Here is a 15,928-nt window from a genome sequence, read left to right on the forward strand (position 1 = left end):
AGGTCACCTTCTAGATGGGCTTTATAATACAGAAATCCCAAAAGGATTGGTTTGGGGTGATTTGGATAGTCAAGGTTGGACCTGGCACATCTGTGATAGTACAGTCCCCTTCACAGTGCTGGACAGGTGCCCATCGTCTCCAGCAGCCCCACTCATCCTCACATTTCTGACTGAAGGACAAACGCTCTCCTCTCTCCAAACTCAGATCCAACTGCCCTCTGGATGTGCCTCTCTGCCCCTCCATCTCCTGCAGCAACACAGTCCTTGATTTGGGTGCTTGGGGCTGACTGGGACAAACCCAGGCCTCGGAATCCTGGGTTTGCAAAGAGACCATCACTTTGTCCAAAAGTTGCATGAAGTGAAAGTGATGCCTGTGTTTCTGGGTCTTCAGGAGCTAGGAGGGCTCAGAGAGCCATAGGAGACCTCCCTCCCCTTTATTCAGAAAGGGCTGCTCAGCCATGCTGGATGGGTATTGTCTCTATATAACAAAGAGCTCCTAATGGATTTATTTTTTATTATTTTTCAAATTTGAAAAATCCCTCAGTTATTCCCAGAAAAAGAAGCCCAAACACTGTGAAGGTTTATCCCATGGAAGAACAGAGGCCAGTGCTGTATCATGAAATACAACTGGTCCACTGCAGTGTCAGGAAATGTGTCGCTGTTTTTACCCAGACATTGAAACCAGGAAGAAATACTTGTCCTGGTTGTGCTTTCTGATTCTAAATTGTTCAAATGAAATGAAAAAAAAATTAATGAGTGGACACTTCTGGCCATGAACTGTGTAACTTAGCAATTGATCAGCATCTTCTTCAGTTGGATAACATTTAACACATCATACATGACAAAATAAAGATAGAGCCCAAGACCTTAAGTTGTACCATTTGACTCAGGTTTTCCGCTTTGTACTATTTTGGATGTCAATGGAGCTGATAATAAAAGGAAAGCATTTCGCGTAACAGAAGAGACCTCACATCCCAGCACACAGGATTATTTAGCATCTGTCTCAGGCACAAGATGCTGTAGATGAAATCTGGGCTGCTGACAGTAGAAATGCCCCACCTAATGGTTGAATTTGTAAAGCAGGATGCAGGCAAGCAGTGGTAAAAGCAGAGGAAAAACAGTGCCAGGAATAGCAGGAAAATTTAGGGAAATATTTATTCTCTTATTCCTGTGCCACTATGGACACTATCCAAAAGAAGTTTGTCTGGTTGATTGGAGAAACCTGACAAGTAATAGCTGGGATCCTTATGGATTTTGAGGCAGGGGGTTTCTCTGGAACACTAAAGTAAATCTCTGTTACTTGAACAATGAGCACAGGGGTATGTATTATCAGCAAAACTGTATTAACTATGGCACTCACAGTGTGGTCTCCAAAATGCATTAGGTCCTATGAGCTTTATTTCTTGTTTTCATTTCCATAAATGTCTTTTTATAGAATTGAAACATTTTTCACTGTTTGATGAGAATTTAGGAAAAATAGGGGGGGTAAAACTTGAGAGGTATCGACTTTCCTGCCAACTAAAATACTTTTTGTATACTGAATAACTGAAGAATCAGCAGGTCAGTATTTTATCTCTTATGACCTGAAGGACCTGAAACGCTTAGGGAATTGCCACACACCTCCTGTTACTTTGTGCCCTCATTTGTAAGTGCAAGAACAACCGTGTCAGAACAACTGTGGGAGTTTAATTTGGCAAACAAGCACTTCAGCAGGCTTTCAGTGGTGCTTGTCATGCTACAGCAATGTACTGCCAGAGGGAAAAATCACTGGGAAACAAAGCCATAAAAATCTATAATGCACTGAACTGGTTATCTTCAAAAAGCCACCAAATAGCCATAATGGGCTTGCTTTCAAAAAATTGATACTGACCCCGAATATACAAAAAGGGGCATCTTATTATAAATCTAATTTTGGGAGAAAGTGCTTAGCATTTGCTATCTGAAAATCAAGAATGTTTCACAGGATGCCTCATGTTAGGCAACCAAAGCCCCTTCTAAATAAAGTGCCCCAGATTCCAGAAATACAGGAGAGTTTCATGGGCACCTACTTGCCCCTGCACCTACAAAAGAAAAGCATGTGAGCAAAAGAACTGGTGTGCAGGGATGGCCAGCTCCCTGCAGCCCTGTAGGTGAATGCAGCCAGTGCCTTGCTTTTATCACAAAGAATTTCAACTACTTTCTGCAGGCTGCGCACCATTTTGACCTGCACAGCTCCATTCACTGCAATTGCTGCTAGAGATACAGTCTAAATAGTAGGTGAGTCCTTCCCATCACTGTACTTCCCAAGACTTCTGAAAGAAATCAAAGAAAGAAGGCTTTTGGACACTTTAGAGCCAAGCCATCCTTCTCAAGAAACAACTGTGAAGTCAAATTACACCATCAGAGTGAAATCCTTGTGCCTCCTGGGATTCATACCAATACAATGGACTATCAAAAGGCAGCTCTGGATCACTAACCCAGTTACTGAGATCCTTCGTTCTTCTCAGGAATGGGAACAGTGCAGGCAGCAGTGATCCAAACACCCAAATAAGGTCCCACCAAAAATATCTCAACTCTGATGGTCTCCAAGCTCCAGGACGCTTACTGCAGAAGGCCAGAAATCCCCAAAAGACATCTTCTTTATTAACTCATTTAAATTACACACATCATGTGACAAGAAAGTCTGTACCATTGTGAAAAAGTCTGTACCACTGTCATGCCATACAGACTTTTTAATAAAATTGCTTTCTTCCTCAGAGGGTTCCTTATTTGTACCACTGAGTTTTATCTGCATGTTGAGAAGATTAAAATAGTAAAAGGACATAAAATAACACTGTATTCATTCTGTCATTATCAGGGAAGGAGCATGAAAAATAAAGACAAACAGCACCTGTAAATGTCTCATCAGTATACACAAACTGATTTCCTTACACCCAAGAGAGCTGACACATGCCAAGTTTCATGTGACAGCTGGGAATAGGTAAAAAATATGGAACATTTATTATGCAAATGGCATGGCTTTGAAAAGAGACTACATTTTCTGCAGCTTGTTCCCTGCTGGCTCCTCAGACATAGGTAAAGGGAAAGCTGTGTGTCAGGGAGGTGATTCTGGCTACTGAAACAGGAGCTGCAATGGGCTAAGGACTGGGTTGGTCGGACCTGCTTCCTCCTGTGTTGCCATAGACGGTGGGGCTGGCCAGGGCTGCACAACCTGACCTGATTTTCTCACCTTTGCTTGGGGAGGGCAGGTTTTAAATGCACACCTGAAACAAACCCAGTGCTGTGGCAGGGCTGGAGCAGTTTTGGCTACCTGTGGTTCAAGGCTGGCAGAAGTCAGTAATCTGGTGTCCAAATCAATATGTTAGAACTGTGGAAAGGCCTCAGGTAGCTTCCTTCACATACAACCTTTGAGGAAAACAGCTTTTATTGTTGAGATTGCCAGATGCTGTCCTCCCTAGAACTTGAAATTCCAGCAAAACTGAACCTTTGAACATGGACATACAGTTACCCACTGAGTAGTCCAGTGTGACCAGCAAGCATTCCAGCCCTGCCTGCTGCTCAGCCAGAGCATTTGGGCAAACCTGGGGCTAGTCTGTGGGAACCAAAACCTGGGGACACCCCTGACACTTGCTCTGGACCTTTGTTCAGCTCCCAGAAATGCCAGTAAGGGAAGAGAAGGATCTTGCTTAGGGTTCACCCTGCCCCATCTGAAGATATTTTGTAAGAGCCAGTTCAGTTCTGTTCTCTCTTGTCACAAACTGTCTGTGAAATCATTAGTAATTAATCCATCCATGCATTCTGCCTGTAAAACAGAAGATGTACTTCACAGGCAGCAGGGAGCTGAGATGGCAGCTGTGAGCAGGCTCCAGCAGCCACCCAGCCTGGAGTCACTGCCTGGATGCAAACAGCACAGGAAAACCAGGACCATTCACCACTGAGCAGATGCTCAGTGACCATCTCAGATGAGTCAGATGACTCCTTTTCCAAAACCACCACCACGGCTCCTCACCTCCCCTTTGGCTTTTCCAGTGCTGTTTCTCCAGGAGAAATATTTCTCAAGGTGATACTGAGTGGGGCAAGTGTGCTGGACAGTGAGCAGAGTCACATGGGGACGCAGTCCTGTTTTTACCTAAACCAATTCCAGCAGCTGCTCAGGGACTTCTTATGTCCTCTGGTGCTTTTCTTCACGGACTATACAACCCCTGTTTGAAAAAGGTACAAAGAGTGTGTGTAAAATGTGTGGGAACACAGTTCCCAGAGGGAGCATGCATGAAGCTGGATGGCACCAAGAGTTAAAAGAAACAGACTTGTGTAAACACCCCATGGAACCAAACATTTAGGCCAATGGGGTTCTAAGAAAATATAATAAAAATACAGTTACAGCAATTTCATGACCATAAGGGGCACCCGGACTATAAGGCGCACCCCCCGGGAGCCGGCAAATTCCGCAACTTTGTAGATGATATAAGGCGCACCGGATTATAAGGCGCACTTTTTTTTACCGCGAGGATCCGTGCTGCGTGCAACAAAGTAACTAATTAGTAACGGAATACCGTGATCGTGGAGTTTACTGGCATGTGCTCGAATTGGAAACATTTTAACAGATTGGTGTAGCCTTTAAACGTAGCCCCAAGCGCCCTCCCTGTGCGCGGGGCCCGGCACTCCCACCCGCCCCTGGTGCCAGCTGCCGAGGCGGGGCTCGGGGCGGCTCGGAGCAGTGCGGCTTGCTGCAGCACGGAGTGGTTGTGGCGCGCCGTGGCTCGGAGCAGTCAGGGCTTGCCGCGGCATGGAGTGGTTGCGGTTCACCGCAGCATGGAGCGGGGGCGGTACGCGGCGGCACGAAGCGGGCGCGGTTCAGAGTGGCTGGGGCTCGCGGCTTCTGTGGCAGCCCTCTCCCTCCCTCCCTGCGCCACTCCGGCAGCCCCGTGCAGCTCCGGGAGCCCCGCGCACCCCTGGGCTTTTCCCCCGCTCCGGCGCAGCCCCGATGCCACCACCGGGTGAGCTCTGCTCGGCTCGGGACTGTTGCAGGCTCGCTCTTCTGGGTTGGCGAATTTTGCAGCTTTGTACGTTATATGAGGTGTGCTGGACTATAAGGCGCACTTCCGGGTTCGGGGGAAAATTTTAGTCAAAAGTGTGCGCCTTATAGTCATGAAATTACTGTAAATCTAGATTTTGCTCCCCACTGTAAGACTTTCTGATGTCAAAAGAATCAGCCTTGGTCTGTGTCTTGCTTCTCCCCCTGTGTAAGGGGAATGCATGACTCTTCCCCTCACCATGTCTCTATACAGTTAAGTTCTTTAGATGTACCACCCTTCTGACTGCAACCAAGAGCTCACCTGATGTTTCCAGGCAATGTGAAAACTCAGTCTGAATACTATTTTCTATTAACTTCAGTCCCCTGTTTTCAGAATTGACCTGGAAGCAGATACATGGCAGAGGTACAACCTCTGGGTGCTTCCTTTTCGAATAAGCTAACACTGAGGCTTACTTTTGAATCAAAATATTAAAAATATTAAATATTAAATTAAATATTTAAAAAAAAAATAGGTGGGCACTGCTCTCCAGTGTATACCACCAGTGCCCGGCTCTAGGCAAACAGAAATGCAAAATCAGATCTTTCTTTATGCTTTCCACTTTAGAAATCCAGATTTAAATGAAAAATAATCTCAGCTCAGAGATAGTTTTTATTCAAAATAAGGGGAAACTGAGGTTGCTTCACTTTCCTCTTGGGGTTTTTTTGTTTGTTTGTTTCGTCAGTTGGTTTGGGTTTTTTGTTTGTGTGTTTTTTGTTTGTTTGTTTGTTTTTGTTTGGTTGGTTGGTTGGGTTTTTTTAAGGGTTGAATGGAAACATTATTATGAAAATGAAACATTTCCTTTAGGTTTTGACTTTCCATGGTTAATTGGATACAACTGACATTCAAGAGCACTAAAATAAGGTAAAAATTCTCCTTAAGACTTACAGTAATTTCACGATTATAAGCCGCACCATTTTGACTAAAATTTTGGTCTGAACCCAAAGTGCGACTTATAATCAGGTGCGGCTTATATAGGGACAAAGAACAAAAAGTTGCTGTTTTAGTTTGGAGAACAGGTGTCTGCTGAGAAAGGCAGGAGCCTCTCTTTGAAATGGAGAATGTAAACTCCCTCCCTCCAAATTATTATAATTTTGAAATCAAGGGGCTTTCAGGTAAAAATATGGGAATTAGGAATAACAGTTCTTTTCTAGGGAAATTAAAATAGAAATACAGTACTACAAAGAAACAAACTTCAAACCCTGACAAAGTCAGAGTACAACCTGACACCCCGTCAGGCAGGGTGTTGGTAGCAGTCCCATTAAATGGTGGCTGCATCCTCCTGCAGTGACAGATGTGATTCAGTTGGAGCAGTGCTCCTGTAGAAGGTGCGGTTTGCCTCCAGAGGTGCAGTGGTGATGTGGAGAAATCCAGTTTTCCTCTGGAGTCCAGTGGAAAAAGGGGCTCCCTTAGTGTCCCAAAACCTCTTTTTATCTTGGTAAGAAATGTTGGGCTCTTCCCCCTAGCTGGAGCAATTTCCAATGGGATGCAGTAATTTTATCAGTCACACAGTGGGACTCAATGGGCCATTAGCAGAAAATGACCCACTGGAGGAAGGATGGGTTGTGAAAAGATAAAGAACAATGCCCCGCTTGGTTTCAATGGATGGCCCATTAGCAAAATATCTGCCGCAGAGATAAGGATCACTGTCCCCACCCTCAACAGATGGTGATAGAACAGATACCTTTTATCACACTCTGTATTGTAACCTGCGGCTTATAATCAGGTGTGGCTTGTGTGTGGACAAAGAATGAAAAGCTGCTGGCACCAGGAAGTGTGGCTTATACTCAGTGCGGCTTATAATCGTGAAATTACTGTACCTTAAATAGGAAAATGTATTCCAATAATATTCTTCCAGCCTGACAAAGGAAGCTCAAACTTCCTGAAACACTATGTTTTAGTATCTTTTAATAATAAAACATGTTCTCATGGTAAAAATATGCTTATGCAACAGTGTTCTAATCAGAACTGTGTTTCATGGCCGAAACAGTGCTGATTTGTAGTAGCTGGGGGAGGGTGTTAAGGGAAAGGAAGCTGTGCTCTCTCCTTGCAGATGAGACCAGACAGGAGTTAAGAAGGAGTTAAGAAAGGTAGAAGAAGCCTGCAGCAGAAGAACATCAAGTCTAATTTTTTTAGATTTTTAAGCAATCCACTGGGATAGGATTAAGCTTCAGAGACAGACACTCTAAATTTCTTTGGGATAACACTAAGAGAGGGATTTCCTTTTGTTAAATGGGGCACAAAATAGGAGGAAATCCTAAGACCACCATAAGCAAGGTGTCCCTGAGCTTGCAAGGCTGTTTCTTCCCCATCCCTGCTAGTTGTCTCACTGGCCTGCAGATGGCGAGTTTGCCATGTGGAGATGAGTTTTTTTGCCCTGCATCCTTAAAGGAGGCAGGAAAACAAATTCTGCCTGAAGATGATAGCTAAGAGTTAACTCTTCACCCTGCTCAGCAGCTCTTCCATGAGCAGTGCTTCGTTTTGTGAGCATGACCAGCAGGTCAGCAGGCACAAGGATATTGCCCCGGAGATGGTAATATCAATACTTCAGCTGATCATTAAACATTGCTTTTTGTAATGGAAATAGGGATCTTTACCACCCACTTCAGCAGCCACAGTCCACAGCACAAAATCGCTAGGAGTTCTCTTCCAGGAGGTGAAGCATGATGATCACCCAATCATTTTCTGGTCCCCCCTACAGTCTTTAGTAATACACAGACAAGAATTAAGAGATACCCATATTGACTGACTACAAAGGTCCCACAGCACAGTCCAAGATTAAGACTCCAGCAATGAGTTGCAGTGTTACTGATCTCTGTGTCATAATGAGTTCCATTTTCTAGAGTTCAAAAATTTTGAGTCTGGTCCCCACTGAATCTTTCTAGGAAAATATGTTTTTCATATCCATTTTTTCAAAATCCATGTTTGTGTTTAAAACTCATCTGGGTTCCTTCACCAACACAAGAAAAATTATGAATGCTTCACAAAAGTAAAAATAAAATGTGGCAAAGAATATTTTTAATAGACAAAAGAATATATGTTTTTCCCTCACTGCTCTCATGGAAACTCGGCTGAGCTCATCCTGTGACACATGCATTTCCTATTTCTGGCTTCCCTCTCTTCCTTTCTATTTTCCTACTTTTCCACTTACATTTCTGTCTTGTTCAAGGGCTACAAAATGGGACTGCAACACCAATCATGTGTTTCCAAGAAACATAGCAAACTTGCTCTCTGGGTCAAGTTTTCCAGTTATTGTTCAATAAAGACTCCTGAGTCCTCCCAAGAGCCTCATGAGAAAGAATTTCTTTCCAAGATGCAGCTGCTCATTAATTCCTGGGAAAACCCCGAAAACAGAGTTTTCAGTAACATAGTAATCTTTCCATTCTGAAGTTTCACTGCTATTTTTTTAAAGAAAGCACTCATTTAAAAAAATGAACATTTTGAACATGCTATTTTGATCAGCTACACAGATGCACACATGTACTGCATTCTGGCAGCAGATCTCAGATTTTGTGACAATTGGGCACTCAAATAACTAAAATACTGGGGAGGGCAGGAAAAGCATTTCCACCCCTGCTGTGCTCTAGGGCAGTACCCACTCATCCTTGGATACCTTGGGATTTTCCCCCCTGCCACCATCCCAGCTGCAGGAGGAACCTGGTGAGGAAGGCTGAGTCCTCTGCACCTGGGAGCCCTGGGCAGCACAAGGGACAGGGAGCAGCAAAGTAGGTAGTAGCATCCCCTCTGGCGTTTCCAGCATGGCAGAAGGACATCTGGCACTCAGCTCTCAGACCACAAATGCACAGCAAACAAGCCAGGCTTGTTATATTTGCACCAGGCTGAGCTCTGCCACTGCCCTCATCTCTACAAGCCACAAGACCACAAGAGTTGTGTTCTGTAATGCAGCCCTGACCCAAAACCTTGTACAAACCCAACCTCCTCTTGCTCTGCCACTGTCACCACTGTCCCCGCCTTGCCCATGGGGATGAGAGGGTTTTGCAAGGACCTGGACTCATACACGAGTGTATTTACCCATGGCTTTCCCTCTGCTGGCCCAAATCCCAGTGCTGCAGGGCTGCTGCCAGGACAGGAGCTGTCTTGGGGCTGCTGCAGGGCTGCTGTCCATGCCAATGAGCAGCTGTGAGTACAGAACAGCGCGGAGGCTTCCTACAGTACCAGGGAAGGAGAAATGCATAGCAAAGGCTGTGGTAACAAAGAGGAAACCTTTATTTATGCCCAGAAGAGCACGTTGCTGGCAAAGAACAGCACTTGGTAACTCCTCCCTCCAGCAATCCAGAGACTCTATTTCATTCCTAGATTTTAATAGCTTGTCTTTGACCCTGCAACAGTTTGTGAGTCATATGGGCAAAGCTAAGGGGACTAGACACAATACCTCCATAGCATATTTCACCAGCCCTGGGGCATTCCCTTTGCACACACAGCACTTTTTGGCTGATAAAATGTAGAAATTTTGGCTGACTAAACCTCCTTTCCTTGCTGCAAGACCTTTTATGTCATTACCTCTGCCTTTCCCAATGCACACAGGGCTTTCAGGCTCAGCTGACAGTGAAGCTGCCACAGGGACTTAGGAGTACCAGATCAGGGAGGTCTTAAAGCCTTATTACCGCTTGGCACAGAGTGTACTTCTATATTTTATAGGATGGAAATCCTTCAACTGCTTTTCCAGATTACTGTGGACAAAAATAATCCCAGGGCTAGTTGTCATTGAGATGATGTGGTTGTGCATCACCAAAAGGAAGACTACAACACTGGAAATCTCTCCAAGAAGAGCACTGACCCCTTCACCTCACACAGTTTTGGAGCACCTACCCCTCCCTCCCCATCCCCAGCCACTTCAGGGTAAAAGGTGGATTTGGCAGTGCTGGGTTAATGCTTGGACTCAATGATCTTAAAAGTTATGGCCAACAGAAACGATGCTCTGATACTATCGTCATGTGTGGATGGAAGCATTTCCTTTGCACATCCTGGCCAGAATAAAGTAATGCCTGATTCTCTAATACTTAAAAGATTCTTTCTTTCCATTTTCCACAGCTGACAAGGTCTGGATGGTATTTTGCTGAGATCAGCAACCAAATCCTCCACGATTTACTTCAAGGTCCTTTTGACTTTCACTGATAGTGTCTGCACAGTGATTTCTTTGGGTGTTATTCTGCTGCAGGCATAGCTCAAAGTGCTCTCTCTGACTCCCTGCTGTTTGCCACTCATCTTGAATTCTCCAGCCACCACAGCCAGTCAGAAACTTTTCTAATGAGGCTTCTTTATCACTTATGAACATTATCATTCTGGACTGTGGGTAGATCTGTGAGTGAACAGCTTGCTAGTAGTAAGCAGCGACAAGAAAGACGCCCTTGGCAAAGGCAGACAGAATTTTGCCCTGCAATAAATAGCTCTCTTATTCTGGGCCAGCTCAGGATGCCTCTCTTATCAATGTGGGTCTATATGGCAAATGTGTTCCTGTGTCTCCTGCCAGAGATTACAGAGTCTTCTTCTCTGCTTTTCTCACCATTTAGGAATGGGGAAGACAGGTTCCTTTGTAGGGATTATTTGCTTCTCAAAATATCAGAAGTATCACAGAATAGCAATAAAGTGAAGGCAATGGGAAATCATGGTTTCCACCCATAACATAAAAAGTCTGAATTTTGTAGAAAAGTCATTCACTCCATTAAACAGTAAGAACTAAAGGCTGTAAAATTACTGTCAGGGCTTACTTCTGAAAGGAAAAGCAAAATAAAAGCAGAATTCAATTTGATGGAAACAGAATTAATTAATTAATTTTTATTGCTATTTGCTAAACATATGATTTAAGTCCTGAGAGCTGCATGATGTCACTGGCTTTAGGAACATGGTTGTCTCATCTGGCAGTCATTAGTGTTGTTGGTATGTACAACAGGTCTTCTAAAAATAGTCATGTTCAAATTAGAGCTGCAAAAACTCTGATGCAGTGATTCTCTGTGGTGTCCTGCCTCATCTCTCCTCACATTTGTCAAATATTCTGTCTCTTCTCATTTTTCCCATTTTTAATAGTACAGACCATCAACACAATTACTGCATTGCAGTATGTATGTTCAGGGAGGAGATCCAAGAAGCCTTTGTTTTTAGTTTCATTAAAGGTAAATGGTAAAATGTAAGTAGCAAGATAAGCATCTTGCATGCCCTTATTGTCAATATTTCAGCATTCACAGCTCTGCTCCTTGCAATCATCTACTGCAAATTTCTCAAATATTATTTGATGTTAGTCCACTGGTTTTCAAAATTGTTTAGCAAGAAATGTTAAGTGCAGGCTGAACCCAGACAGCTGAAGTTCACGGGCTCTGTGGGTCAGGAGAGTGCAAGTTGCAAAAGCCAATAACTGCACAGAAGGATGTATTTACAAAAGGTGCTGAAGGGTGCTGGAGCAGCAAATCAGACCATTGAAAAGCTAAAGCAAGACATCAATGTGTTCTTATGTGTTATCTAATTGTTACTTCTTTCCAGAAATCAGCCCACCAGAGCTGTCTTTTGTTTCACTACAAATGACCCTTTGTGAGGACCCTTGACAGCAACTGTGAGGTTTTGAAGTACTGCTTATTATCATTACATAAGGTTAACTGCAAGGACCAGCATCAGCTTTCTCTCCTGGCAATATGTAAGATACTGTCAGGGATATACTATTATTGCTGTGGGAAGTACAACACCCTGCTAATCCTGCATTTGTTTCATGGTAGAACCTACACCGTGAACTCTGACCACCCCTTGTAGCAACCACACAGCCAGTACTCTAAAATACAGCCAGTGCAATCAAAAGAACTACAGTGGTTTTCCACACAGAGTAGGTCCCAGTTATACTCATGAATACTGTGTGTACTTTGAAAGCTGAGTCCTCCCTAGAAGAGGACTTCCAAGAGTCCCCTCTTTTTTTTCTCTCTCTTTTATTTTCTTCTTTTTTCTTCTACTTTTTTTTTTCCTTTCTGAAGAACTGGGTGAATCTGAGGAAGTTCTCAGCAAGGGATCCATCTTCCTAATATCTGATCATTTGATTCTCAGTTTGCATAGAGATGCTAGACTTGCAGCTTTGCTGTGAGCGATAATTGATCCTGTAATGTGCAGTGGGGAAATTTGGCATTGTTCTGCACAATATCCAATGCACCAGCAGATTTTTTTCTACCAGATGGAAGGCTGAACTTGCTTTAGTTCTACTTGCAGCTCTTTCATGTTTGCTTCCCCCGAGTACTCTCATGTGAAGTAAAACTGCGACTATACCTACACATTCATGATCTGGCCTGCTTTAATGTATAGCCCCCACCTCCTCTTTATGTAACACGAGCAAAGAAATGCCATGTGAGAGACAGAGCCTCCACATGTAATATATTTCACGAGAGACAGTAGTTTCCTTCAAGCAGAGACTGGATATTTCTGGCTTGGAGGAGTACTGGATCTTCCCAGCACTATTTCTTCTGGATCAGCTAGTCTGTGCTGCACCTTGGAAGGCTCTAAGGCTTGAGTGGGTTCCAGAGCTGGGCGCTGGAGCTGGAGAGAGAAAACACCTTTTTTCTTGAGTGACAGATTTTCACCCTGGAAGACAATCATCTCCTCATGACTGATTCATATCATACACTCTCTCTCATCCACAGCTGCTTCAACCCCAGGGGCTAGGACAGGATGAGACAAAGAACTGAAAATTATTAAGAGGCATGAAGAACACTCAGCCCATTCCGCTGAGTTTTGTGGTATTGAATCTGAGCTTTCTTTGCTGAAAAGTGTTTCATTTATGCAAACTAAGCTGTTGCCCACATATAAAGAAACATTAAATTCTCAAAGTGTCTAATTCTCAACAAAATTTAGACAGGGCATTTATGCTGCCATCAAAATACAAAAAGCTGTGTCTGAGACAAGACAGCATAGTTAAGAGAATTGCAGCTGGAATTACTTATACAGTCATTCTGTAGAATTCTAAATGGTTTCATCACATGTAGATATCATGGGCTAAACTCTAACTGAGTGTGGCAGAAAATCAGGGCCCCTACAAAGCATGTCCACAGCTCTAATGGTCTAATGTCAATTCTAAGTATTACTTACGTATTTTGGTGAGTTGATTTGCATCTACATGCAATTATGACTACAATCAATTTTTCATCAACAATTTTCCATCAACGTCCAATAAGACAACAATTGCACTTTTACATTGCATTTTTTGCTATGAAAAATAAATTACTTTGCATAAATCAGGAAGGATAATAATTACCATAAAGCTTACTTGACTGTATTCAGAAAATCAGCAACTGCTCATGGAGTATTGTCAATGAAAAGATGTCATGTAAAAGGAAATTATAAAAATTAGACATTTGGAGTTTCTGAGAAGAAAATTTTTGAATAATATGTTTTTAAGAATAAAAAATAGTACCTGTTGCAGAAGCAATACTAATGTGCAGCATTGTCACACTTCAATGATTGCTATGGCTTCCTGAATAATTACAGCAAATTAAGTTTTACAATTTTCTTTAATTCATACACAGCTAAAAAAATTTTTTTTCAGTTGAAAAAACCAAAGTGATGCTTTGTTGACAAAAAAGCTACACTTTAAATGGAAAAAAGGATCAAACAGCTGACTGCGAACATATTAATTTGTATCTAATTATGCAGCAAACCATGGAAATACCAAAATGTTGCTGCTGGTTTTCAATGTTATACTTCCCTCTTCAATGTGACTACTCAAAGATGGGAAAGAACAGTGTCAGAAATTCCTGAAATATTAAAAAGAAAAATGAAATTATTTCAATTTTGACAATGTACCAGTTTGTCATAGTACTAAGAGCACTTATCTGCAAATTTACACAAAATGAGAGTGACATTTTTCCTCCGGTATTAGTCATGTGATGTCATTTGTAACCTGACAAAGTAAGCAAGATGAAAGTAATAATTTGATCCTAGATGTTGCAATCACAGTTTCTTCCCTTCCAAAGGAATTTAAAAACATGATACTTCAGCTGATATCCTGTTCCCATGTAAGTACTGAGGCATGTCTGTGCTGATGGTTGCTGTACAACCTTGCAGTTCCAAGAAGCTTCACTCACTCTTGCTGTCAAATACAGTTTTAAGTTTTCACACAACTTCTTTTTCTTTGGGGCTGTGAGTTTGAAAAATGTGTAGGGGACAAACCTACAAATCTGCAGTGAAGAACAATCTCCTTGGGAGCACATTACCTTTCACAGAGTTCAGCACTTTTGCAGACTTCAGCACTTGGAACCCACAGAAAGGGAATTTGCTGAGCTAACTTAAACTAAGTACTCCTTAAGTACTCCTGTATGTATGCATTATAAAATAGTATTTAATTACAGAAACTTCACATCTGGGCTCTTACAAAACTCATCCTTATTCCATGTGTGAAATTGATTATCTGATTCTGATGGGTAGATAATTTATGTCTGCTCCTGACTGGGCAGATAAACCTTATTCTCTTTACATCAAATCACATTTGTTGGTTTTTTGTTTGTTTTTTGTTTTTTGTTTTGTTTTTTTTTACTTAATGAATTATTTTTAGAGAAACCCCTTACTGCATAGAGACAACTAAGTGAAATAGCTAATGTTCTTCACAGCTAAGACTGTGTATTTACATGCAAATTCTGTATTTACAGACCTGTAATGATAACTCCTCCTGTTTGGGACACTTGAGACAACTGAAATGAGTCCTTGCAGAGGAATCCTAATGCAGAAGCCATCAAAGGCCAGGAGAAGGTTTGCCTTAACTTTCCTCAACTAGGACCAAACGTGAAATCAGAGCAGACAGAGCACATCCAAACTAAACCCCACCCCTAATAAGTAGATATTTAAACTACCTGATTTGCTTGGCAGGGTACCTTCACAACTGGGGACAAGAAAGAAAAGGGGGTGGGACAAGTAAGGAGTTAATAATCTCCAATCTTGCCTATCATCTCTCCCTATGAAGTTTCAAAGTTCAGTTATAAGCCTTGTACTCATGCAGCCAGGAAGGTAAACATCATCAGCATGATTTAAAGGGCTTTCAGCACATCTCTCATGATCATTCAAGTAGATAAGGAAAAACAAGACAAACAGAACAAAGCCATCTAGAAAATACTTCACTTTGTCAGTTGAATAACAAACATGTTTTACAGAGTTGAATCTGACCTAAGGTAGATTCATTAATTTCTCTCCTGCTTTGTTCATTTCCACACTGTTGGGTTACTGATCTGTGATAGCTACTAACCTTTTTCCTAAGGACACCCTTGTCCCTGCCTTAGGAATGCTTCCTGCTAATAATGTTTAAGTGTCTTTCCCATATCACTTTTGACATATAATTTTGCTGTGTTTTTCACACCGAGGGCACTACCATATAATTTCTCTTCCCCCGCTGTTTCCAGTATTGTCACTTAGAGCCTTGAGCCTTCTTTTCTGACGCAGCTGGAGGATGGCAGTTGAGTGCAGAAACCTTTCTGCAGAGGTTTCCATGGGTAATGTTGATTCTCCAGGCAGCTGCAGTGCTATGCAGCAAGCTTTAGAGCTCCTTTTTATAGATACTCTTATCAGTATGCTTTGACTCCCGGGGCCAGAGTCATACCGAGAATAATCAAAATACTGGCAGTTCCCAGACTACACATGGATGTAACGTGTCCTAACAGCTAGTAACCTTCATAGATGTGAAGCTGTGAAGCCTTCAGGGAATGGTGGAAATTAACTTTTAAAAATACATTTCTGTCCTTGGTATGGAGTCTATTCTTAAATTCAGTGAATGCTGATGGAACAATTCACGTGAACAGGTTTATTCAGGCCTGCAGACTACAATTATGTAAGCACGATGCAATTTGCTGGGACAAAAACATGGACAAGTTCAGCATTTCATTACATTTCATTATGGACTGAGA

Source organism: Catharus ustulatus, chromosome 2, assembly GCF_009819885.2.
Source record: "Catharus ustulatus isolate bCatUst1 chromosome 2, bCatUst1.pri.v2, whole genome shotgun sequence".
NCBI classification, from domain to species: domain Eukaryota; kingdom Metazoa; phylum Chordata; class Aves; order Passeriformes; family Turdidae; genus Catharus; species Catharus ustulatus.